The following is a 26,493-nucleotide window of genomic DNA, read 5'->3' on the forward strand; positions in this document are numbered from 1 at the left end:
CCCTCCTTCCCAATCAATTCCTTAGCTTTAATATTAGACCTTGTAAAATTATGAACATAATTTGTGGAATAATTCAGTGACCTGTTGAATTTGACTTTGGGTTTAGTTTTGAGAAACTCAGTCTTGTGGCTAAAGATGACAATGGCTTATTTTAGAGCAGTTACAGATCCTTAACAAAATCTGAGCAGAGAATTAAAAGTCTTAAGCTTATGATTTTCATTCTCTGTGTCCACAAATGCAATTAGAAGTAAAAATTAAACCTATTATAGTCTTTATTTCATTTATGCCATTACTTTCAATATCGCAGCACCTTTGTGGTCACCCAAATACTTGCCTTCTTATAGGAACTTGTTGCCCCTTCATAATTACAGCCTCCATACTTTCACAGCCAAGCGTTTGGGCATGGGCTTTGGATTGCTGTTTGTTCTCAGGGCCAGCAGTTGAGAAAAAGAACTGGATGCAGCATAGGTAAGAACAAGGTCAAACTGGAAATTGTTGGCATATCTCACTGTCGCTAACAATGAAGCCTTCCAACTGAGCGCCTGCTGCTTCACTTCCACCACAAAATCTTATGTTTTTTTTTATTTTGGTTAATTTGATTGTGAACCACACATAATAGGGATTCTTGGAAAAGGAATTTCAGCCAAACCAAGTGGACATGTCAAAACCACTACAATGGAACCACCAAGAGAAGCAGCACTAGCTTAGCCAAGCTGGCACAGACAAGATTGTAATAATTTTATGAGATCTTTAAATCCTCAATATTCATTAATAGTTATAGCCTCTTTTCACATAATTCAGCAAAATTTCTTTTAAAAAAAGCAAATAAAACCCTCTATAGTTATTTTCAGGGATTAAAAATTAGAGAATTAGAGGGGAAAAAATTGTTCACTTTCAGTTAAAAATCTTGGGAGATAGAGAATAAGAAACTTTAGAAGTAGTGGTAAGCATTACATATGGGACTGGATGCAAAATAAGACAAGAGGGTAAGGAGTGGCCTGGGAAATGAGAATGGATTCCTAAGACTAGGTAATAAAGGAAACAATGTGGTTTTGTGACAATGATATAAGGGGAATGTGTGTATGTAGGTGTGTATGCCTGTGTGCATATTTAGAGGCATGTGCATAGCATATGGAACTTTGAGCAGTGGCTCAAAGCAACTGCAATAGAAAGCTTTGTATGTAAGCTGAATAAAATAGAATCTACTTCATGCCAACAATTTATTGGATTCTAAGTTTTGAGTTTTAGAAAAATTTTGTTATTTCCCGGAGTTGTAAATCCTATTATATAATTTAAACAAAAAATAGAATAAAATATTTCTACGTAAAATGGCAACTTTCATGTTATATTTATAAGTATCTTTCTATAATAACACCACAATAAAAAGAGGGGTACCTTCAAATAGCTACACAAGTGATATTGATGTATAGAATAAGTAGGACAGGTTCTTTAGGAAAAGTATGAGAGATTTCTGAAGAAGAAGCAGAATAGGGTAAGAGGCAATGATTGATTTAACTCGCCATATTTTTTTTTTTTTTTTTTTTTTAAAGAGAGAGGGAGGAAAGGAAGGAAAGACAGAGAAGGAAGGAAGGGAGGAAGAAAGGGAAACATTTTTAAACATTTTCTTGTTTTATTATATTTTGTTTGTTTGTTTGTTTTTTACATGGGCTGGGGCCGGGAATCGAACCGGGGTCCTCCGGCACGGCAGGCAAGCACTCTTGCCCGCTGAGCCACCGCGGCCCGCCCTCGCCATATTTTTAATTTGTTAGAACTTGAAGTCCAGCAGGTTCTCAGACAGCTAAAGACGCTTTCATTTATTTGTAACCCGGCTGTGGCCAACACTTTTTCCACCCTTGCCCTCCTTTTCCTGGTGTGGGATTCTGCAGTCTCTGCACTCAGGCTGGTCCCCAGCAGCTTGTAGGTTGCAAGCAATTAGAGTAAGGGTTCAGGGTTCAGAACAGCCTCACTGGGAGAAGTAAGGGTTCAAGGCCAAGAGTGTGGCAGGGGGTAGTGGGTGCAGTAAGAAGCTAGAAAAAGCAAAAAGCCATGAAAAATGTCACCATTTATTATCACCCAACTGAAAGTTAGTGCTTTTCTCCAACCTTTCTTTTCTCATTCATTTACTTTTGTACTATCCTCTTTTCCTTTTAACGGGAAAGAATAGAAAAGGAGGCAACATTGGATTTCACAGATGTTTTTTACAATCTTCCACAAAGTGTCTCTTGGTGTTATCAGGATAACTTTCTGATTGGATCATTGAGTAGATTTAATATTAGTTGCTGTTGTTGTTATGTTAATTTCTATCTGACATAAGAAAAAATAAAGAGTTTTGTGTTTGCTTTTGATGTATTATAGAAAAAAAAGTCAGTGAGATGAGAAAATCAGTAGTAATAGGATTTGGAGAGTAACAAACTAATATGCACCCTTCTTTAAGTACAAAGGGGGTAGGGTGTGCACGTGGAGTGGTGGGGATCCCTGAGCTGACACTTATAAGTAGAAGATGAGATCACCATTTGCAATATGTGTTTTTAACGATATAGGGCTCCTGGTAGGTGCTCTCCACATGGCAGGGAGGCACGTGACAGCAGTATCCATTCATTCTTAGTGCTAGTGGTAATCTGCTCCAGGCCGCTTTTGGACCAGGAGCCTAGCTAGCCAATGCTGGTATAATCAGAGATGGTCATCATACCTGTGGTTCTAGACTGGGGCTTTTTTTAAGGAGTGTTCCACAGAAATGTTTATTTAAGAGAAAGAGACATTCAACAGGAACTGAGGAGATCTGCTCGAGGCCAAGTTCCTATGTAGGATCTTTCAGGCTTTGTAGTCAATTACAGAGCTGTGCCTGGCAGGGAGTTGAGTGGGTGCACAGGGAGGGCATTGCAGTTTTCTGTAGCTAGACTCCTCACCCCTGTCAGCTGTGCTCACCTGCAGTCTGCATCCATGGCTCAGGCTCCTTCCTTGGAAAGTCTCTTGGGGGTGTTCCAGGAGGGCATGGCTGAGATATTTCTCTCTATTTTAGGTGAGCACCTCTTCACTTCTACCCCTTCCTCCTCTCCCTTCCCGCAGCCCACTGGTTGGTAGAGTCAGGTGCCCTTTGTTCGGGGCTCCTCAACAATGACATAATTGCTTCTGCCTGCATTTCCAACCATCCTTCACCCAGGGTGGTTTGGTAGGGACAAATGGAACACTCGGGAAAGGCACCTGTTTCACTCTTGCTTGCAGTGTCTCTGTAAGTGAATAAAGTCTTGATTGTTACTTTAAAAAAAAGCAGAAGAAGTAAGGCACATAGAAAAGCCACAGTGGAAGCAGTGGCTGTAAAAGCACTGCCGTGAACAATATATCAAAAAGACCAGGCAATCTTACTTCTTGGCATATATCCCAAAGAATTGAAAGCAGGAACTCAAACAGATATTTATACATCAACATTCATAGCAGCATTATTCACGATAGCCAAAAGGCAGACACAACCCAAGTGCCCTTTAACAGATAAACAGAGAAACAAAACTTCATATAAATAAACTGTGGAATATTATTTGGCTGTAAAAAGGAACAAAATTCTGATACATGTGACAGCATGGATGAACCCTGAAGATCGTTGAGTGAACTAAGCCTGACGCAAAAAGACAAAGATTGTTTGATCTCATTAAAATGAAATACCTAGAGTAAGAAAATTTATACAGACAAATAGGCATTGGGGATGAAGGGAATGGTGGAATCATTGCATATATAATAAAAAGTTATATTTAAAAAGGGGGGCACTGGCCTTGTTCTTTGTAGCAGACTGCAGTCATTCACATGATTCAAAACAGGTGGTGAATAAGGAGAAAAAATAAAAATGATTTTGTTGCTTATTTTTTGTCAGCTTACGTCACCATTAGTTCTTTCCCAGGTGCATGCGTGAACTTTATATCAGGACAGTATTCGGCTACAGCAAGAGCTTCCATAATAGTGAGAGTTGATTTGTCCTTCTATACAACCCTTAATGAACAATTAGTCAGAGGGAATTTTCTGGGAAAAAGATGGAACAAAGAGACTCAGCAAATATTGTTAAGGTAAGCATTATAAGTGGGGATAATGACTAATTTTATATAACTAAAGTTACAGAAGCAAGTATCACAGTTTTGTTATTTTGTCTACATTCTGTAATTTATTCTATATGATTTCATTTGCTATTTGTTTGTTATTGTTATTTGTTTGTTATTTGTTTGTTATTGTTATTTGTTCATTTGTTATTTGTTGTATTTCATTTGTTATTCTATATGATTTCATCTGTAATTTATTCTATATGATTTCATTTCATATTCTATATGATTTAATTTGGGTAGAAATTAATGTAAACAATTGGGATATTTAAATAATAAAACTGAAATATAAGGTCAATACTTGTAGCTATTTTTTGACAAATGCTTTGATGAAATCACATATGCATATTCACAAAATACTTACTGAAACTATGCTTTCAACTATGCATACTATGCAAACAGACTTCATTATAGGCACTTTGTTTTTGAGTCTCACAACAATCGCATGGAATTCATGTTGTTATTACTATTTTCAAATGAGAAGGTATAAAGTGCTGAGAAATTTAGTGACTTGCCCTTTTTCATTCAGGAATAAAACACAATGTCAGGATCTGAACCAAATTTGCTGACTTTAGTACTCTTTCCGCCATAGCTGCCTCTGGATTTTATTCAAGAATCGGTAATAAGTTGGAAATCAACATCAGGAATTGGCAGATGGTGCCTAGCTATATCCATTATTCAGTTTAATTACATTTAATTAGAGTGATCAAAATGGTAAGTATAGGAAAATAGATAATGTATATTTAAAAACTCACTAGGCTTATTAATGTAAAAATGGAATAGTCCATTTAATTGTATTTTTGAAAATCTTTATTTCTTATGAGTTTCATTTGAAAGCTTTAGTTTTGAAATTAGCAACTTGATTGTGAAACTTAATTTCTACAAATACCCAGTGCGCCCAATTCTAGCCTATTGCTTCTTATGAAAGATGAACACAATGTAGTTTTAAAATTGAACTGTCAAAAAAGTAGTCTTCTATCGTTAAAATTATAAGCTATGAGTCAGACCAAGTAATCTAAAGAGAATATAAATCACATTGCCTCAGATATTACTCATGGATTTTTAACATGTGACGTGGAGCAGACATCAAATTTTAATTGTGAACACATTAAATGGAATTCCAGAAACCTGTGAGATACCTTAACCAAAGCAATAAATCCCATCAGGTTCAACTGAAAAATAAAAGAGGAAAAATTTTCAGCCACTCCTTCAAATTGGAACCTGGGAGTCCTCCTGATCAGTTGCCCCTTAGCCTTTGTCATATGGACAGGTGTCCCCTAGAGGCAAAAGCAGCTGGACACCAGCCTCTGCCTTCTGCTTGTGGCCTTTTATTCCTGCCAGTTTTCTTAGGTATCACATTTTAATCACATGTCACAAACTCACACTTACAGTTAGATTATGTGTTTTAACAGTCAAGCAATCTTTGTCTTTGATTGAGTGCTACCTTTTTCCAAACCCTTCAGTTGAATCTATCACTGTCAGTGGGTACCTCTTACTTTATCTCATCATTCACTATATTATCTCATCTTCACTGAATTCTAACTGACACACAGTGGCTGATTGAAAGAAAGCACTATTCTTTAAGTGCTTACCATTTACCATGCAACAAACCAGGTGATTTACATACATTTAATCCTTTCAATGACACAATGAGATAGAATTCATTATTTATTATTTAATTTTTCTTTTCAGAAAGCTGAAATACTGTGATGATTTAAGAAGCTTGCCCAAGGCATATACATAGTAGAACTGAGGACAAAATCTGCACCTTGAAATGCTGTGATAAAAGTATAGACTCTGGAGAAAAATACTGCTTACTTTAAATATCAGCACTGCCATTTACCATGGAAAACAGCTTTCTTTATAATAAAACAATATATGATGTTTATCTTAAAGTATTGTAAAAATTACATGGGGGAAAGAAACATAGATCTTATAATGTGGAGCATGGCATATTGATATATTATGGTGTGTTATATATTTTTTACTGCACCATTATTCCACCATTTGGTGCTGCTGAATTACTTTAAGAATAAACAGACAGATTGGTCCTAGGATAAAGCAGCTGCCTAAATCTGAATTTCTCTCTACATGCCCTCCCAGATAAGCATAATATCAACAAATAAAACAGCAAAAGAAATAGGAAATAAAAGCACATGCCTCATACCTCAGCAATATTAAGAGACAGAAATTATAATTTAAATTATTTATAGAGAAATAAACACCAAATTTCAACAGAGGGCCCACTGCAGTGTTGGTGCAAACAATGAGGGAAAAGATTCTTAAGAGACACAGCAAAAGAGGAGACTGGAGTCTAGGACTTGAACAAAGCACAGATAAAAATCAACTACAGAAAGAGAATGTCTAAAACTAAGTTCCGAAATACTGAACACAACTCTAGGACTTGGGCGTTAACAGTGGCTACATATATGTGGTTTCAAAGTGGCCTGGACCAGCAGTGACAATTGTAGTAGAACCATTTCTCCTGGAGGTAAAGGAGACATATGGTGAGGAGAGGTACCCTTCGAAGGCATGGAATAATGGGAAAGGGGGCATTAAAAAAGAATCCAAAAGGCAGGATTCTTTTTCCAGATTATGTATGGAGTTAAGGACCAGCTAAGAGCCTTTTGGAATTGGGACTGCCAAGACCAAAAGCCTCTTTTGATTCCTTGGGCAATTTTTGCAATCGCCAGGTTGTCTGTTTTCCAGAATCTCAGGTGTTGGTAAGACTGGTGTTTCTTTTTAGTAGCTGGGGATGAAGAACTCTGTTCACACAACTAATATCTTTGCTTTCTACTAATTCTGTTGTGGAGGAAGGGTACAAATACAAATAAGCTCCCATGTATTCTCTGACAATAGCAATCATTACTATAGCAAACATTTTTTTTAACTTTTTTAATTGTATAGTATAACATATATACAAAGCAAAGAAATAAAAAAGCAATAGTTTTCAAAACACTTTTCGCCAGATCCCAGAGTTTGTCATGGGCTACCATACGATCCTCTAATAGTTTTCCTTCTAGCTGCTCCAGAATACAGGAAGCTAGAGGACTTAAATACTTTTTTTTTTAATCACAATCGACTTTTCCTTCTTTTTTGTGAATAATAACAGATATACAAAAAAGCTATAAATTTCCAAGCACAGCACCACATTAGTTGTAGAACATATTTCAGACTTTGACATGGGTTATAATTTCACAATTTTAGGTTTTTACTTCTAGCTGCTCTAAAATACTGGAGACTAAAAGAGATATCGATTTAATGATTCAGCATTCACATTCATTTGTTAAGTCTTATCTTCTATGTGTAATTCCACCATCATCTTTGATCTTTCCATACAGCTCTTTGGGGTTGTTTGGGCTATGGCAATTTCAAGTTTTTCATATTGGAAGGATCTGTCACTAATATGGGGTAGGGAGATGGAACTATCTGATGTTCTGGAGAGGCTGGGCTAGGTTTGAGAACTTATCTGGACTGGGAACCCATCTGGAGGTTGTAGGTTTCTGGCAAGTTACTCTAGTGCCTGGAACCCTTTTGGAATCTTATATATTGCCCTAGGTGTTCTTTAGGATTGGCTGGAATGGTCTTGGTTGGGGGTTGGCAGGTTATGATAGGTAGCAAGGTCTAACTGAAGTTTGCCTAAGAGCAACCTCCAGTGTAGCCTCTCGACTCAATTTGAGCTCTCTCTGCCACTGATACTTAATTAATTATGCATCTTTTGGTCAGGATGTAATTGTTGATTCCATGGTGCCAGGTCTGGATTCATCCCTGGGAGTCATCTCCCATGTCACCCCTGGATGTCATGTCCCGTGTAGGTAGGAGGGCAACGATTTCATTTGCAGAATTGGGCTTAGAGAGAGTGAGACCACAACTGGGCGACAACAGAGGTCCTCCAGAAGTAACTCTTAGGCTTGCCTATAGGTAGGCAAGTTCCCTAAAGTTTGACACAGTATCAGGGGATTCCCTGATGTTAAGGTTTAATAAGTTTTCTCCCTGTACCCTGGACTTAAACGCTCTTTATACAAGAATCATATTTTTGAAGTAATTCTTACAAGAACTCATTCATATTTCTGGTGTGAGTCGCTGTGACACATAGGTCTACACAACTCTTTTCAATCTTGCTCATCTTCAATATGGTAATATTACTTCTAGATGCACTAGAGAATCACCTTTGCTCCTATCTATTCCCTTACATTGGAGTTCAACCTCATTAGCTAATGGTTCACCCATCTCTAGCTTCTATGTATCTCTAAGTCCCCTATATTCTATAAGTCTCTGATTATACCTTTATTCTGGTCATAAAAGTGGAATCATACAGTATCTGTGCTTTTGTGACTGGCTAATTTTGCTCAGTGTTATGTCCTCAAGGCTCATCCATCTCATCATGTGCTTCAGGATGTCATTTTGTCTTCCTGCTGATTAATATTCCATTGTATGCATATACCACATTTTGTTGATCCACTTGTTTATTGATGGGCATTTGGTTTGTTTCCATCTTTTGGCCATTGTGAATAATGATGCTATGAATATCAGTGCACAAATGTTTGTTTGTGTCATTGCTTTCAGCTCTTCTGGGTATATACCAGATAGTGAAAGTCTATTTTGTCTGATATTAGTATAGATACTCCTGCTTTCTTTTGGTTACAACTTGCATGGAAGCTCTTTTTCCATCCTTTCACTTTCAATCTATTTGTATCCTTGTGTCTAAAAGGAGTCTCTTGCAAGCAGCATATAGCTGGATTATACTTCTTAATCCATTCTGCCAATCCATATCTTTTAATTTGTAAATTTAGTCTGTTAACATTCCAAGTTATTACTGAAAAGGCATTTCTTGATTCAACCATCGTATCTTTTTTATTTTATGTGTCAGATCTATATATTCTTTTCCCTCTTTCTCTTTGTATTCTTTAAATTACCCTTAGTGATACTCTTCAACTTTGTGCCTTCCTCCAGACCTCCCTCTCCTGTCTGTTTTTTTTTTTTTTTTTTTTTCAGCAACAGAACTCCTTTTAGTATTTCTTATAGGGCTGGTCTCTTGCTGATAAATTTTTTCAGGACTTCTTTCTCTGTGAAAGCTTTACTCTGTCCCTCAATTTTAAAGGACAGTTTGGCTGTGTACAGAATTCTTGGCTGGAAGTCTTTCTCTTTCAGGATCTTGAATATATCATACCAATGCCTTCTTGCCTCCAGGGTGTTAGTTGAGTAGTCTGAACTCAGTCTTATTTGATTTCCCTTGTATGTAGTAGATTGTTTTTCTCTTGCCACTTTTAGGATTTTCTGCTTCTCTTCAACATTTATTACATGCCTGATTAGTACGTGCCTTGGGGAAGGCCTATTTGGATTTATTCTGTCTGGAGTTCTTTGGGTTTCTTTGACTTGTTTATTTATGTCCTTATGAGAGTTGGGAAGTTTTCCCCCATTATTTCCTCAGCTATTCTTCCTAGCCCTTTACTCCTCTTTTCTCCTTTTGGGACACCAATGATTCTTATAGTTATGTGCTTTGTTTTGCCTATCATTTCCCTGAGTTCCCATTCAATTTTTTCAATCTTTTTTGCCATTTGCTGTTTTGAGTCTTCGAAGTCAATCGTCCTGTGCTTTATATCACTTATTCTTTCTTCTGTCTCTTCAAATCTGGTGTTGTGTGCCTCTAGTGTGTTTTTTATTTGGTCAACAGAGTCTTTAATCCCTGTGATTTCTGCTGTTTTTCTATGTATTCTTTCAAATTCCTCTTTGATCTCTCTACTGTCGTCTTGATCTCCTTTATGTCATTTGCTATCCCACTTATTTTATTAAGTAGAGTAGTAAGAACATCTTTGATTAGTTGTCCCAACATCTGTGTCTCCTCAGGTGTTTTAATTTGGTCATTAGGCAGGACTATAGCTGTTTGCATTGTGACATGCTTAGTGATCTTCTGCTGTCTTTGTTGCATGTAGATATCTTGATGATTTACTTTGGGAGTTGACTTCTTTCAGTAGTCTAAGACTTTGTGTTTTCAGGATGGTTGTATAGCAAGGAGCAGGGCATGAGGTGGATCACTCAGTACTGTGATTTGTTTCAGGGCAGGTATGGGCACAGATTGGAGATGTTACACTGGTGCTTATGAACTTGGGCACCCAGCAGCCAGGGAGGATGTAGCTGTGTGGGTGTACAGGTTTGGGGGTGTATAACCCTGGTATGTGCTGGTCTAAGACATGGTGCCCTTTGTGCACATAGGTAGAGCTGTGGCAGCAGGTCAGCATTACACCTTCATGGATTGGGGGCAGATGTGACCCGGTTGCACAGGTCAGCCCTTTCTCAGAGCTGGGAAGTGAGGCTGAGGGCTGTGCACATGTACAGCTCTAGGACTGCTGTAACATGCAGTTCCCAGAGCTGAATGATGTGATTGGAGGCCCATGCACATGGTGGGCCTGGGAGTGCTATAAATGGATGCACTGAGCTGAGGGAGGGTGGAGTGAGGGTGTATGACACTGTGTGGGTGGGGGGCGGGGGTAGCCTAGGCACAGAGTCCATCACCTGCAACCTTCATGCACTGGCAACAGCACAAAGGGAACAGAGAGGGGGGCGTAGTGCTTCGGAGGGGTATAGGAGAGGTGGGTTGGTCTGCACCTAGGGTGGGGATGTGGGGCAGTCACGTGCATTGGGGGCAGGTCAGGTGGGGGCGCCTGGACCATGGGGAATGGGGGCAGGTGATGGGGTTCAGTTGCGTAGGGTGTGGGGTGAGTCACCAGTCATGGGGCTTTGCCGGTCACAGGGCTGCGGTGAGGGTAGCGCACCCAAGGAACGCAGCATGGTTTACTTCCTAGTCCCATGTACCTGTCCATGCACTCGCACTGGCACCGCCGCTCCATGCCTCCATGCCAGCCTCCAGCCCTCTGCCTCTCAGCTCGTGGGTCTCTGCAACCAGGGCTGCCACATGTGGTGCAGAAGGCTCTCCCAGATCAGCCGCATTCCCGAACTACTGCCCCAGTCGCCCTCCTGTCCCTTCTCCAGTTTCTCCATGGAGCAGGGCTAATCTCAAACTGCTCTAGTCGGCCATCTTCCCAGAAGTTCCTCTATAGCTAACATTTAATGAATGCTTACTACATGTCAGGCACTAAATATTAACTCATTTCATTCTTACAACAACCCTATCACACAAGTACTATGAAAATCCTGATTTTACATATGAGAAACCTGGGGCACAGAAAACAACTTACCCATTGTCAAAATCCAAATGCCCATCGGAATAATAATTAATAAATCATTGTATATTCATACAAAAAGGTCCAACTGACTGATAGATGTAACAATATAGATGAGTCTTAATGACATTATGCAGCACACAAAAAAAGAAGCAACTGGACACATAAGAGTACATATAGGTTAATTTCATATTTATGGAATTCTAGAATAGGCACAATTCTAATTCATAATGACACAAAGAAAATCACACTGCATTGGAGGGGAATTTACAGTAAGAAGTCAGAAGGGCAAGATGGAATATTTTAGCATGATAAAAAGTTCTGTATCTTATTGTGTCATATATATGTCTCAAAACTCATGTCTATACATTTCAATGGGTGCATTTTATTCTGTGTAAAGTATACCTTACTGAACCAGACATACCATCCAGCTTGAAAGGGCTGTTCTGTCCATATCCTGGGGAAATAAGAACATTAAAATTAAAAACACTGTTACAAATTAAAACTCATTGAGCAAAATAATTAATAGGCCCATATGGATTGTAGAGAGACAAGCAAATAACTATGAAATAAGCCTAGATTTTCCTAAGAATAGAATGCTGGCTAGTGACTACAGAATAAATGATGAGTCTGAAAATTACTATTTTAGAATGAATGTAGTAAGTTTGATTCTAGTAAGAATCATCAGTGGGAGCTAAAGCTGTAGGTTTTGGGGTTGTTGAGGAATAGAATATATACAGTCTCAAATCCTCCCTACACGCAAGATTGAAACCTGTCTTGCTGGTAGACTCTCTCTTGATTTGGTGAAGGAAGCTGCCATATTGTAAGCAGCTCTATTGAGAGGTCCATGGACGAAGAATGGAAGACTTCAGTCCTGTGGCTTACAAGGAGAAAATTCTGCCAACAGCCACATAGGTTTTGAGTACATCCTTCCCCAGTCAATCTTTGAAATGATACCCCATCCTCAGGTGACACCTTGATTGCAGCCATATGAGACACTTAAGGAGAAGATACAACTGAGCCATGGTCAGACTCCTGGCCCACAGAATTTGTCACATAATAAATGTGTATTTGTGTGTGTTTAAGCTGCTAATACTGTGGTCATATTTTTTGTAGCAACGGATAATTATAATAACAAGAAGTCAACATTACCATCAGCAATAAGAAGTGGAAAAGCACCATATGCCACTAGATGCGACACTCTGAGGAGAACAACATCACTTAAGTATCCATGTCCAAATGCATGACTTGAATACTCAAGGAATATTCTATAAAATTACTGGCTATAGTTTTCAAAAATATCAATGACATGAAAGACAAAGAAAGCATGAGGAATTGCTGCAGATGAAAGGAAATAAGCAACTATGAAAGCTCAAAGCAATTTGTGATCATAGACTGACTGGTTCTTGTACTAGAAAATAAATAACCACAAAGCATATCACTGTGACTGATGAAATTAGAATAGTCAATGTATAGTGGAAAACAAGTAGACTGATGATAAATTTTTTGAATTTGATAACTGTCTTTGCATAAATAATTAAACACTTTGCTAGTAGGAAGTGCATCCTGAATTATTATGGTTTAGGAAACTATTATGTGATTTTATATAGAGGGAGAATAATAAATCAAATTGCAGGAAAATGTTAAAAAATTGATGAGTCTGCAAAAAAATTTCAGGAGTTTTTCTGTAAAATCATTGAAATTTTTCTTTAAGCATAAAACCATTTTAAAGTAAAAAGGTAAAAATAATGATAAATAAGCATTCAGTTGCAAATTACCATAGTGTATGACACAGAGAAGGCTAATAGAATTTATGATTTTCTGGGACATAGCCAAAGGACTATCAGGCATTGAGCCCTATATACCTTTGGTTGAGAATGCACAAACTATTAATGCCCTTCTGTGTCTACTAGCTTGCAGAAATCTTGACATGCAGAGGTAGAAAAATGTGATTTTTTCCTCCATTCCCTGTTTAGAAAATATCTATACCCATTTCATCATAAGCTAATTAAAATTCCATGCCACTGGTAAAAAGAACATGAACAACAAATTTCGTGAAGGTAGATAAATCATTGGGACACTAGGAATTGACTTTGGGGGAAAACTTGAATATTGCAACAAAACTAGGTCATCTATTCACTTCAACAGGAATCGATCACTTATAATTTATCTGCAGGGCTGCCTGGGAGAAGAGAGGGAAAGCTACAGTATCATTACCATCATCATACAATTACCTACATGTTAATTGATAATAAAATATGACAATCTGTATAGCACTGAAAAAAAAAAGGCTGAGGTAGGATATAGAAAAAAGGGGAAATTAGTTACATGGAAGACACAAATACACAATTTTCTCTATATAACTTCTTACTTTGATTCTCCAACTGAAAAAAAAAACTGTAATTGGATTTTACTAAGTTACCATTGCTTTTCTCTAATAATTCCAGTGAAATTTAAAGTTTGGAAGCTGATATATACTCTGCATTATTTGTCGCTACAGTTTCCAAGAGCTTTATTTTTATGTCATACCAACTTCAAAATAAAGAGTGTTTAAAAATTGTTGGCAGTCTGGATGGCACAAGGGATCTGCAATAGGTTATACGCCGCCTTTGATTTCTTGGTCGTAGCTTTAAATCTGTCTGCCTAATGACTATTGGCTGTTCAAAATGAAATGAACTGGTTGAGCTTAGTGCAGTTTCACAGTTCTTTGTGTTATCCACTATCTTTTCCAGTTTATGGACAGACTCTCTAGTCATGCCTGCCCCTTAGCAAACAAGTTAGGACATTCAGATTAGAATATGTAAATTCAAAATCAAGATGCAGTAAGTTTTTGATTGTATGGTTGTTAACAGTTAGCTTGATTCTATTTAGCCTTAATTTCCTGATTTCTAAAATATGTTCACGGATGTGTGTGTTTACTTGAATAATATAGTTTAGCTCACTGAATTTTTTATTAAATAAATAGTCAATGTGACAACAGCAAAACATTTACTGAGGGTCTGTGAAGGGCAGGTACCGAAATTTACATTACTTCACTTAATCCCATGTAATGTGCACAATTCTCTTTTGAAGGAAGTTTTTCTTCTTCGTTTTTAGCAAATGGAAAGCAACCTCAGAAACATTAAGCAGCTTCCCTAAGACATAGAGCTTCAAAAGTAAGTTGTAAAGTTGAAATCATTCATTTAAATATTAAGTCAACACACATAATTGAGCTGTCTTCCTAGTGTCAATTGCCATCCAGCACAGTGTTGGACAAATGAAGCAAAACCCAACCTATAGGAGCAAATTTCTGGATGGCAAGATGGACAATAAACAAACACATCAATAATTACATTTCAGATATTGATAATATTATAAAGAATATAAAATGCAATTAGTGATGAGGGTGTGATGAGGGTGGTAGCACAGAATGATTCAGAAAACAACTTTAGCAGGTGACATTTAAACAGAGAACTGAATCAAGAGAAGGAATAGGAAGTAACAAATCTAAATCAAGAGCTTTCCAGGCAGGGGGAAGTGCCGTGTTCTGCAGCAGGAATGACCATGGGTGTCTGAGATAAAGAACGAGGGCTGGTGTGCCTGGAGAAGAGCAAGCAGGAAAGAACCTGCAGTGGTGGGGATGGGGGTGAGGAACGAGTGTCAAGCCCTTGGGAGAATGACTTTGAATAGAAGTGATATGTCAGTTGGAGGCTCTGGAAGCAGGTGTTGAGAAGAAGTTAGGAGTGCAAGGGACTAATCAGATAGTGATGCATATGGATGATGAAAGAAAAAAGAAGCCCAGTTAGGCAGGGGAAGTCTCAGACTGCTTTGATGCATCTCTGACACCTGTGAAAGGAAGCAGTGGAAGCACAGGATTGAGCAAGGAGAGCCTCAGATCATGATGTAGATCATGACCCATATCTGATAAGTCTCAGCCAACACAATGGGGAGGTTCCTACCAAAGATTGTACCAGGGGAGCCCTGTCATGCTCAACCACTGATTGGCGGCTGTCTCCCTAACTTTGTGACCTTAGCTCTTACTGAGGCAGATCTTGAAGTTGTGGTACCTGGAGGGCAGTAGCTAGCTATCTATACTCCTTGAAGATGAGTGGTGAAGTTCTTCCTGGTAGGGAGATTCAGACAGTGCACCTCCACAGCTGCCACAGAGAGCTATATTTGGCATCCTACCATGATAGCCCTGGCCTCTTATAAACTCAGTGCCTAGGGGTTAAGTTGGAGTGCTCTGAAATTGAGTTCTCAGCCATATTTTCTGCTGGGACTGGAGAAATAAATCTTGCCAGAACTGAAGCCCTGCTAAACTTCCCTGATGCTATGCTTTCCTCAGAAGATCTCCAAGAAGGAAAGTGGAGAAAGGAACTGTTCTAGTTTGCAAGCTGCTGGAATGCAATATACCAGAAATGGAATGGCTTTTAAAAAGAAGAATTTATTAAGGTGCAAGTTTGCAGTTCTAAGGCTGTGAAAATCTTCAAATTAAGGCAAGGCTATGAAAACATCCAATCTAAGGCTTCCAGGGAAAGTTACTTTGGTTCAAGAAGGCAGATGATGTTCAGGGTTTCTATCTCAACTGGAAAGGCACATGGCAAACATGGCAACATCTGCTAGCTTTCTCTCCAGGCTTCTTGTTTCATGATGCTCCTCCTAGGGTATTTTCATTCTTTATCTCCAGAGGTCTTCAGCTGCATATATTTTGTCCAAAATGGTTCCCTTTTAAAGGGGTCCAGTAAGCAAACCCCATCTTGAATGCGTAGAAACACATCTCCATGGTAACCATCTAATCAAAAGTTACCACCCACTATTGGGTGGGTCACATTTCCATGGAAACAATCAAAAAGATTCCACCAAGCAGTATTGAATGAAGATTTAAGAACTTGGCTTTTCTGGGGTACACAAGAGATTCAAACTGGCACAGGAACCATAGGCCCAGCCTGAAAGCTACAACTCTTAGGATACTACCTAGTCAATTTGAATTTTGTTAGCTAATACTATTGCTAACACCACTGGAAAATTGCAAATATAATTTTACTTGAAAATTAGATTTCCAAACATATTTTATATCCACATAATTTTAGTGCTTCTATTTTTTGGACTTTGGAAAGCCCTGTGCTAAATGGGCTTAGATGAACATATTTTTCTCTTGTAACATAATTATCATATACTGCCAGGTGAAGCATATGGGAGTTATTTAGAAATCAATCAATAGGAAACTAGTAATTTGAGGCCATAAAAAAGTTAAACATCAAGGGATAGATGTTGGAACACTTTTATTTTGATACTGTACATATGTCAGAAGTAAATGAATAACATTACTGTTGCTGTTATTATTTTTATTACATGGGACTGTGCTAAGAGCTTTATGAATCCACAAACATCCCTATATTTGTATGAGTGATAATAATAATACTGATGATGATGATGATAATGTGATAGAAAATTAGTAACATTGACATTGTCCAACACTGGGCTTAGACATTTACATATGTTGCTAATGACCCTAATAAAATGATTATTTTTGCAGTTGAGAGAGGAGGAGTCCTTTGCCTGTTGGTGCTGACTATGTTTTCTAGAGCAAAAATAAATCCATGAACTTCAGTATCCTACTGGCTCAACCCATATGCATACTTTTGGGACTCTAATCGTGATGGACTTTTCCTTTATAATAAGCAGGCAGATGCAATAGAAAGAAGCAAAGAAAGACTAAAATTAATTGAGCACCTATCATCTTGGAAAGAAGTTATTATCCTCATTTTACAGATGAAGAAACTGAGACATAATAGGATTCAATCATGTTCCAGTTGCTGACTGTCTTCCTCCAAAAGCATTAAACCATGCTTTAATGAATATACAATATCTGACTCCCCACACATGCACATGGGGTTTCTCTTTTCAATTTTAATCATATCCATGTAGAATGTATGGTGGGGCCACTGACTCACCACCTGATTTTTCCAAATTCGGGAGACACTGTTCACTTTTCTTTTTACTGTCGTTTATCTGGATCATTACTGGCAGTCGTTGAGGTGCAAAGCCTCTAGTCTACTAGACTGTACATGCTAATCAGACTTTCATTTCAGCTCTAGGGACCTCCATCAATCTGCTAAGGTTGATGCACAACTATATTATAATTCAATTTTAACTCTATCAGCACCCCTTTCCAGAGAATCTTACCCTGATTTTAAAAGAAGATAACTTGCAACACTTGAAGAGATTACCAATGGAGATTGTATCACAATTCTTAAAGTAGAGGGAAAAACAATCAAAACAGTTGAGGAAAATAAAAAGAGCATTGAGATTGTACTGAAATGTCCTGGAGTTTGGCTTTGATCTTTATCACTTATGCGTCATGTGATTTGCCCAAATTCCCTTCTCTTTTGGAAAAAAAAAAAAAGGCTTTTTGTACAATATATGTGGTCCTTTTGAGGATTGCTTGAAATGACCTCAGTAAAACAGCTGGGATATACTAGGTTCTTATGAAATGTAATAGCCAGGATTTACAGGAACATAGGATTTTATAAATAATGTTCCTGAGTATATTTTTCAATAAAAACTTAAATGAATGGAATTGAATAACATTAATAATTTACAGAAAACAAGACTGGACCTGAATTTCATTTCAGATAACATCTAGTAAGTAGAAAAATCTTCAAATTGTGATATTAGAGTTTTTAAAAGGTCATTTGTTCATCCAGAAAAAGTTGAATAATTGGTATATAAGTATATTAAAGAATGCTCAAAATATGCATTATTAATCCATTTGTGTTCAAGCAAATTTAAGTAATGATGAATAATATTGGAGCTGTCCCCATGGTCAAGGAACAGGCTTCAGGGGTAATATATTCTCATCTCAGCTCTTGCTCCAACAAGACAGGTATCTTCAAATATTTAATGTTGCGATTGCTCTAAGACTGATAAATACATACATTATAATACCATCTAGACAATGTTTATTCTTTTGTAAAGAAAGATAACATTGAATACAATATATTACAGAAGGCTCTTCAAATAATTAAATGTTCAAGTCAGATCTGTTATTGGCAGGAAACATAATGGCAGATTATAGATTTTTTAAAAATCTGCAATATTTAACCTATCCAAAAGAAACCTACTGCCATGACACATCAACCCCCAGAATATACATGGGAAAGTTATTTTTTAGTTGATGATAGGATTGATTAAGCATGGAAGCAATTTCTATGAAGCATAAAATTTGGGAAATGAACTGTTAAATTTAATGAGCACAAATTATTGTATTGACCATTCATGGCTGATACTATTATTAGCTACACAAGTACAAGGTGAACAGAAACACTTCTCATCTATAATAACTACAAAAATATTCATGTACAGTCTTCCTCAAAAGCCTTCCTGAAATATTTCCCAAAATGTTCCACAGAGAAGACATCAAATGTCAAAAATAATATCAGTGACCTTAATATACCATCACTCTTCTACAAGATATTTCCAGTAAATCTTCTGAATGGAAGAACAAGTAACACTACACTCATTATGCTTTTGAAAAATTATGAGACAGTGAGCTTTAGTAGCTTGCTCAAGGTCACCAACAAAAATAATTGCTGATATACACATAGGATCTAATCTTTCAAAGTCCACCCCAGAGATCTGCCTACTAATTCCCACTGCCAGCAATGCTTAATTGTAAGCTTTAGCTATATTGAGTATTTTATAACACCTCTTTTTCTCAAAGGAACTTCTCTTTATGCTATTATGTTGAAGTAGTATTCTTGGGTAGAAAATATAGTATTTTAAATTGGAGGATTTTTTCTTTTTCTGAGCTTTGTCACTCTGATCTCAAATAAGAGGTGATCTATATTCTAGAAATTTTGTATGGAGAAAAATAAATAATGCTTCTTTGTTATATACCTAGCTTGGCTTTTATCTGTTTGTAAATTCCTAGTTGTATGCTGCTTTTGCTGAACGTGAGATTAAACTCCAATGGCTTTTAATAAAACAGTTTTTTTCTATTATTGTGGCTTGTTCATTCTCTGTCAATTTGTGTTAAACTCAAATTTTTCCCCTTATCAAATCTCTCTAATTTTTTTACTTTAGGAAATCCTAGGATGTTTTTTGTTAAAATATAACGGGTTTTATTTGCCTTATCTCAGAAGGACAATAGTTAGGGTACATTTGAAAATATAACAGTTGATTCTTTTTTTTATGTCATAGGCAAATACAATTATTGATAATACTTCTATGCATCTTTGCATTATACTATAGATAGGCCATAAAAGGCATAGCTGTTGTCTAAATTTCACATGGAGAAACATCAAACTCCTCTTTCCACTTATTCTTTCTTTTTACAAGATAGAGAAAGAATACACTGGGATTTATCTTGGGGCAGTCTTGTCAGTCTCTGGTAATTTACTCCCCTCCAATAAGGGATATTTCTAGCTACAAGGCTCACCAAAGGCTAAATACCATTTGCCTATTATTTGACCACTCATCTCTTTTTGCTTAGTCACATTCAAGAGCCAATCCATTTGTTAACCAGTTCATGCACATTCTAAACGTACACTGCACTTAGAAATATAAGTAATAGGAAATAAAGTTTGGAGAAAATGAATTATAAAAATCACTGAAATGTAAAATCACTTATCTCACATACCCTTCTGGCCTAAAATAAAATCTCACAGATACAATTTTGAGTGAAAGAAGAAAGACAGAGTACACATTTGGTATAATTCCACTTAAATTAAGGATCACGGAAGACCAATTGATGATGGTAGAAATCAAGAGTAGTTAGCATGCAAATTGCAGATGATTTTCCATATTTATAGCACCATTGAGCCCCACTGCAAGCTCAAGCTACCATTTTTAACTTCTTTTGGATCTTTCTACCTGATGTTCTACCATTACCTAATCTCACTCACCATCTTTCCCTTCCAACCACCCAAAGGATCCTTTGTCCTGACTTACCTATTTTTATGATGGCATCAGTATTCCCCACAACTCTCCTAACCAAGGTCGAAAGTGACTTATTTTTTTAATCTATTATTTCTAACATAAAAATTATTTTGTAAAACTGTTTATTTAAAGGAAAACTAGAAAATACAAATGAGCATTCATTCACTTACATAGTATATGTTGAGCCCCTACTATCTTCCAAGTACTACTTGAATTACTGGGACTACAACAAGAAACAAAAAGACAATAATCCTTATCCTCATGAAGCTTACATTCTAAGGTAATGCAAAAAGAATTAGAAACCACTGTTAGCATTTTGATATATAGTCATCCTGGCTTATTTCTGTGCACTTATATATATATTTATTTATAAAAATGAGACATTGATGTAAACGCTATTTTATGACCTATTTTTGTAACAAATAACGTGTCACAAATATTCAATGCCAGTGATTTATAATATCCATAATCCATGTTTGATGACTGTGTAATAATGCCATTTTATGGATTTATCATAATTAATTTAACCGATTCCCTATTGTTGAACATTTGATTTGTTTACAGTTGTTCACCATTAAAATAGACAATGCTGTGATGAACATTCTTACTTGAAAAAAAAAGAGTAAAATGGTGGTTGGCACTGAGGGTAATGACATGGATGATCCAAGAGAAAAATTGGGAATGTCCTGAATCTTGAGCTGTATGGAGATTACATGGATGTGTTCACTTTGGAAAAAAATTATTTGAGCCCTGCACTTTTGCTAATTATATTATTCTTTGATAAACATTTAGTCCCTTCTAAAATGAAGCAATTCGACTCGGCCATTAATTGTGGTTTGGGCTTGTTCTTGTTTGTTGTCTCATTGTTTTTGTTTGTTTTGTTGCCAGTATAAGAAGACAGAACATGATAGAACAATGCAAGTTAAAATGAAATATTCTAGTTCGTTAATTTGTTGAAGATTTATTACATTGTCTAGGGACTTGCAATGATGGATCTGAGTGACATTTTGTTCCTTAGTCATGAGCAAAAATTGTTGTCAGCAGCATTCTATGAAGAGGCAACAAAAAGATACTGATGATGAGAATTTGAGGGAATCATATATATTAGCTTTAAATTCTGTAGTCAACCAAATGATAGTGGGTGTAATATGACATAGACACTAATAGAAAAGAAAAAGCAAATGCTCATCACATAATCAATCTTTTACCTGCTCTGGTTTCTACTGAGAGCTTCCTAAGGGCAAAATCTTTGTTGTCACCCATTGGGAATTATAGCGTGGATCACATAAATAATGGCCTTCTAAGAAGAGCAGCAAAATACACACACACAACACAAGTCTTACTGGGGAACAAAAGCAAACGGATATTTGCATGCTGGGAGATAATGGTTGCTTTATTACAGCCTAATCCTGGTTGCTGTGGGTTTCCTGTTTTCCAATACCTATTGCCCCTGCTTTTCTAGCCAGGAAGACCCTACTCTGGCATCTCATGTCATGTTTTCTTGCTTTTCATTAACTAATCTTCCTGAAGTGGAATGAGCTCTTTGAAATCTCCTCTTAGACCCTAACTACATTAATGCAAATGTCATAGCACCATCCTTATATGGGTAAATGCTCTATCAAATTCATTTTGTAGAGGTCCTTAGGTCACACATTTCCTCTTTTTTGGTATTTCTTGAGGATGGCTGAAAGTGGAAAGTCCTCTTCTTTGTAAAAGTGCATTATAAATTAAAACTACAGAAAATTCTGCATAATAAAAAAGAACATATTGAACTCCATGTCTAGACTTTGAAAAATTTTAAGTGACTTCAACCTACAAAATCCAGTCATATAATCATTGGCACTTTATTTCTATAGTTGGGCAGAGTGACCTTTCTGAGACCTTACTTCCTTCTTTAGTCTCTCAGCTTTCCTGGGATTCTATTTGGGTCATGAATAGTCAGGACTTCTCTTTCATCTCAATACCTGATGAACCATTATCTTTCTTTTTTTTTTTTTTTCTGCTACCAGCAATGATGCTCTGAATTTGGCTGGTTCTCTTAATTTATCTATATCCAGGAAAATACCAATTAAGTGATAACAATTACCCATCTAGCCTATTTCTGACCAAGGTGCAGTCCTCACTCCCATTGTCTTTTGCAAGTTAGTAAAAGGAAAGGAATTCAATTCATTTGTCTATAATTGCCTCCTGTATCTCTTTCATTCTCTTCACAAGAAGAGAGCAGAAAGCCCCTTTCCACCTCTATTGAATCCTCCAATATCCTCCCTGGACCTCAGCCCGCCACATCTTTCCCTATTACTTTGCTACAGAAAAGATATCAAACAATTACTATTTATCAGAGTATTGCCACTGAGTAATGCCACATCTTAATTTTTACTCATACACACAACATATAACATGATGTGATGATTAAAAGCAATCAGTGGTAAATAAATTTTCTCCAAATATTAGAAAATTCACTATCTAGTGAAGAAAATAGCATTAAAATGTGAATTTATGGTGATACCCATATTTATGTGTTTGTCCCTAGTATCAGCTACAATGACTTAACTTAAAACAAATGGAATTATTGACTTTATTGAGTTAAAATCCTATCATTCCTTTCATACATTCTATAACAAATTGTTTTGTAGAGCTTACATATTTTCTTAATATTAATGTCATAAATCATAAGCAAACTGTAATGTAAATACTATTCAGTAACTTGACAACTATTATCTTTCGATATCCTGTAGTTTGGATTACAAAGTGTTCCTAGTATCAGAGAATTGTAGACAAAGTATGTTTTCATATGCTGTTCTATTGAGGAAACATGGGGATTTTGTCATTTTCCGTCATCATAATTTTAGGAGACCCCCAATCACTGCTCAGACACAGATACCTGTCTGGGTCTGTCCAGGACTTCAGTCAGGAGCTAGTAATGAAAGGAACAGAGAGAAAAGATTCAGAATGAAGCAGAACTTGTGGCCACCAGACACATTGTACTGAAAAGCAGTGACAATGTAGCTATCTTCAGTTTTAATGGCCCTGGTTCCCTTGGTGGATTGTTTTTGTGGCATGAGTTTTGCCTCCCTGTACTCTTGCCCATTTTCTGAGCCTTTCCCTTGACCTTCTCATCAAATGAATGATCTCAATGTCCTTTCAATATATTCTTTGTCTACTTAAATCAGTGAGTGTTTTAGTTGTCCACAAATATAAACACTGCTTCGTGAAGTTGTCCACCTGTCCTCATGAGCCATGACTGGTTAGGCTAGAAAAGCAAAATCTGAAATTAAAGTATGAAAGCAGCAGAAAATAGTTACTCTGAAAGTCCCAAAATTAATTCAGCAGGGCCAGATTAAAAATTGCAGCACTGATGTCTTCAAATGCAACTATATGAAAACTTTAATATTTGCAGATACGTCTACCGATTTTTTTCCAAATCTATTTTGACAAGCTAGAAATATTTTCTTCCATGAATGAAACCCATGAGAATAAAAACAGAAGAAAGTATTGAGACTGAGAAACAAATCCTAAAATCCCTGACCTAAAATGAGATCTCATGGGCCTTGACAACAATCCTAGTGTTTTCCTACTAAAGTGCGCTGACTTCCAGATCTTTTTGGGAAGTCAAGTGTTCTATTTAAATTGCTGGTCTGGTTAATACTTTGGGATGTGATCTCTGATCTTTTTCTGAAATCATGGATATTTCTAAATCTTCAGGGAGGAACCTGAAATACTAAGCCCTGTCTTAAAGAACAGACATTTCTATGTTAAATCTACCTCAGTAAAGAAAACATAAGAAATAAAGAAACCAGAGTAGGGCAACCACAAAGGAGAGGTCTATATTTGCCATGAATTATTAATGTTTTTAAAGTGAGGGGCATTACCCTATGGACTTTGACAGGTTTGGGAGTTTTTGAAAATTTATCTAGTTATTATTCTACTTCAGAAACTAGTAAGTTTGGAAAAGCAAAAGAATCAACTTTCATTTTACTCAACCATCCTACTTTAATACTTAATGAATTTTGTTTTATTTTAAATATAATAACCCATATTTAAGGCCATAATGATCAGCTATATCAAAGTATAATAAATTTATCAGTAAAATACACATCTTGAAGTTGTCTTGGGAGCAAATTCATTAGTGTAATTAATTATTTCATTTATTATTACTATTGAATTAATATAAGTAAACTTCATCAATGCTAACATATGCCTCTAAAAGAATTTAAATTATAAAAGTGAATTACTTGACTCCCCACTTAAGAGAAACATTGTGGTTTTAAGCAGTTAACTAAATGCGTTGTCTACATATAATCCTTAAGAAACAGGTACAACCCAAAATAAGCACTTAAAATAATGTCTGTTAATTTCCTCATCATTTCCACAAACGTTCCAAAAGCAATGAAATGTATTTTCAAATATGGCTTAGTTTTAATTATTGCAGAAAGAAGAAACATATTTTAATTGACTGTATAAAGGCAAAATGAAATGGTCATCATTCAACTATGTGAGATTTATTGGTGAGAAAGTCGAACTCTCCCAGACAGAGAAAACAAGGTCATTCAGACAACCGTTTATACAAAGGGTCCAGAAGAGTAAGTCTAACATTTTATTTAGGTCCATACCGTGGCTGACATTTTTAAAATGCCTGATTTTGTAATAAGGAGTTGAACAGGGAGTCTTATATATGATTTCATAATATATTATACATATAAGTACATGTGTTTGCTAGAACTTTTTCCTTAAGCTAGATTTTCTATTCCTTGAATTTACTATAAATTGTATCTATGGTTTGATTTGAAGATAAACCCTGAAAAATATTTTCCGTCTGTTGTTCAATGAAACCATGCTAGTGATACCTACGGAACTACATTACTTTAGCAGAGGGTACTTTCCAATACCATGCTTTACTTTGTTTCCTTTTAACATGAAAGCCTGGGTGTTTCATTTCCAACCTTTGCCTTTTCCTGTGGATAGTGTGATGGGGTCTGCCTTAGAAACCTGATGCCCAGCCAGGTAAATATGTGTTCAGTACTTCAAGTACCTCATGTTTTCTCTTACTTCTAGAACTTCAGGCATGTTATGCCCTGTGATATCTTTCTATCTACCTACCTACCCATCTCTATCTATCTATTTATCTAGCTATCTATCTATCTATCTATCTATCTATCTATTCCATCTGGCTAATTCTTATTCATAATTCAGGTCTCACTTGTGATGTCACTTACACTAGGTAGCTTTTATAGTTGCCTAGCTTTCCCCATCCTTCACAAAACTTTGTTCGAGTTATATGCTTCTCTTACATGTTACCATTCCTGGAATAAACTATATTTGGCATATTTATTGACAATATTAAACTTATCTATACTGATCTGTATCTCTGTTTGGATTGTAACTGCCCAGGAACTGTGTAGGTCATATTTTCCCCTTATTTTCACCAACTAGCCTGGAGCCTAGCACACAGTATATACTCTGTAAATGACTGATAAGAGCTTTAAAGTAGTTCTTTTATCCATGTTCTAAATAGGCCACGGAGAAAGACACATCAGTACTGATGTGTCACACAGGGAACACTGAACTAGGGAAATTGGAAGGAACAGTGTACAGTATTGAGTTTTGGGACAGGTAACTGGATATGAACCTGAAATAGAGGAAAAATTATGACTCTAAAAGGTTGGGGACTTAAATACATATCTCAATTTGGGGAGAAAAATGCTAATAGAATAATAGTGGTTGATAATACAAATTAAATTATGTCCTCCCAAAAGCTATTTTCAAGTCTAACTCTCAGTCCTGTGAATGTGCACTTAATTGTAAATAGGACCCTTGAAGATGTTATTAGTTAAGACAAAGCCAAACTGGATTAGCGTAGGCCACAGTTTAATTTAATTGGTGTCCTTATAAAGCAAGGAAATTTGGACACAGACAGAGAGACAGAGAGAAACAGAGGGATGGTCATGTGGTGGAGGCAGAGATTAGTTATGCCCACACATGCCAAGGAATTCCATGGATCGCTGGCCACTCATTGAAACACAGGGCATGGGAATGGAATGGATTTTTCTCTTTAAGAGGAAGTCTGGCCCTGTTGATACCTTGGTTTTGGATTTCTACCTCAAGACCCACGTGATAGTAAATTTCTTTGTCTAAGCCCCCTAGTCTGTGTACTTCATAATAATGGCTCTGACAAACTAATACACTGAGTACCAAGTCATTTGATCAAATTAAGTATTTTATATACTCACTTAACTTCCCTGCTCCTGGCATAAGGAGGTTCAATAAATTTAAGAAACTCACTAAAAGCCTAGGACCTTGAAATCAAAGTATAA

The 26,493-nt window shown here is 36.6% G+C and overlaps 1 long non-coding RNA gene across 1 annotated transcript; it reads left to right on the forward strand.

Moving 5' to 3' along the window:
* The first annotated feature begins 226 nt into the window (after positions 1 to 226).
* Positions 227 to 6,173, forward strand: LOC143667002 (uncharacterized). Its single transcript, XR_013167808.1, has 4 exons — positions 227 to 468; positions 3,890 to 4,052; positions 4,612 to 4,796; positions 5,775 to 6,173. It is a non-coding gene; the product is annotated as an uncharacterized LOC143667002 (long non-coding RNA).
* Positions 6,174 to 26,493: the final 20,320 nt, after the last annotated feature.

This window comes from Tamandua tetradactyla, chromosome 2, assembly GCF_023851605.1.
Source record: "Tamandua tetradactyla isolate mTamTet1 chromosome 2, mTamTet1.pri, whole genome shotgun sequence".
Lineage (NCBI taxonomy): Eukaryota > Metazoa > Chordata > Mammalia > Pilosa > Myrmecophagidae > Tamandua > Tamandua tetradactyla.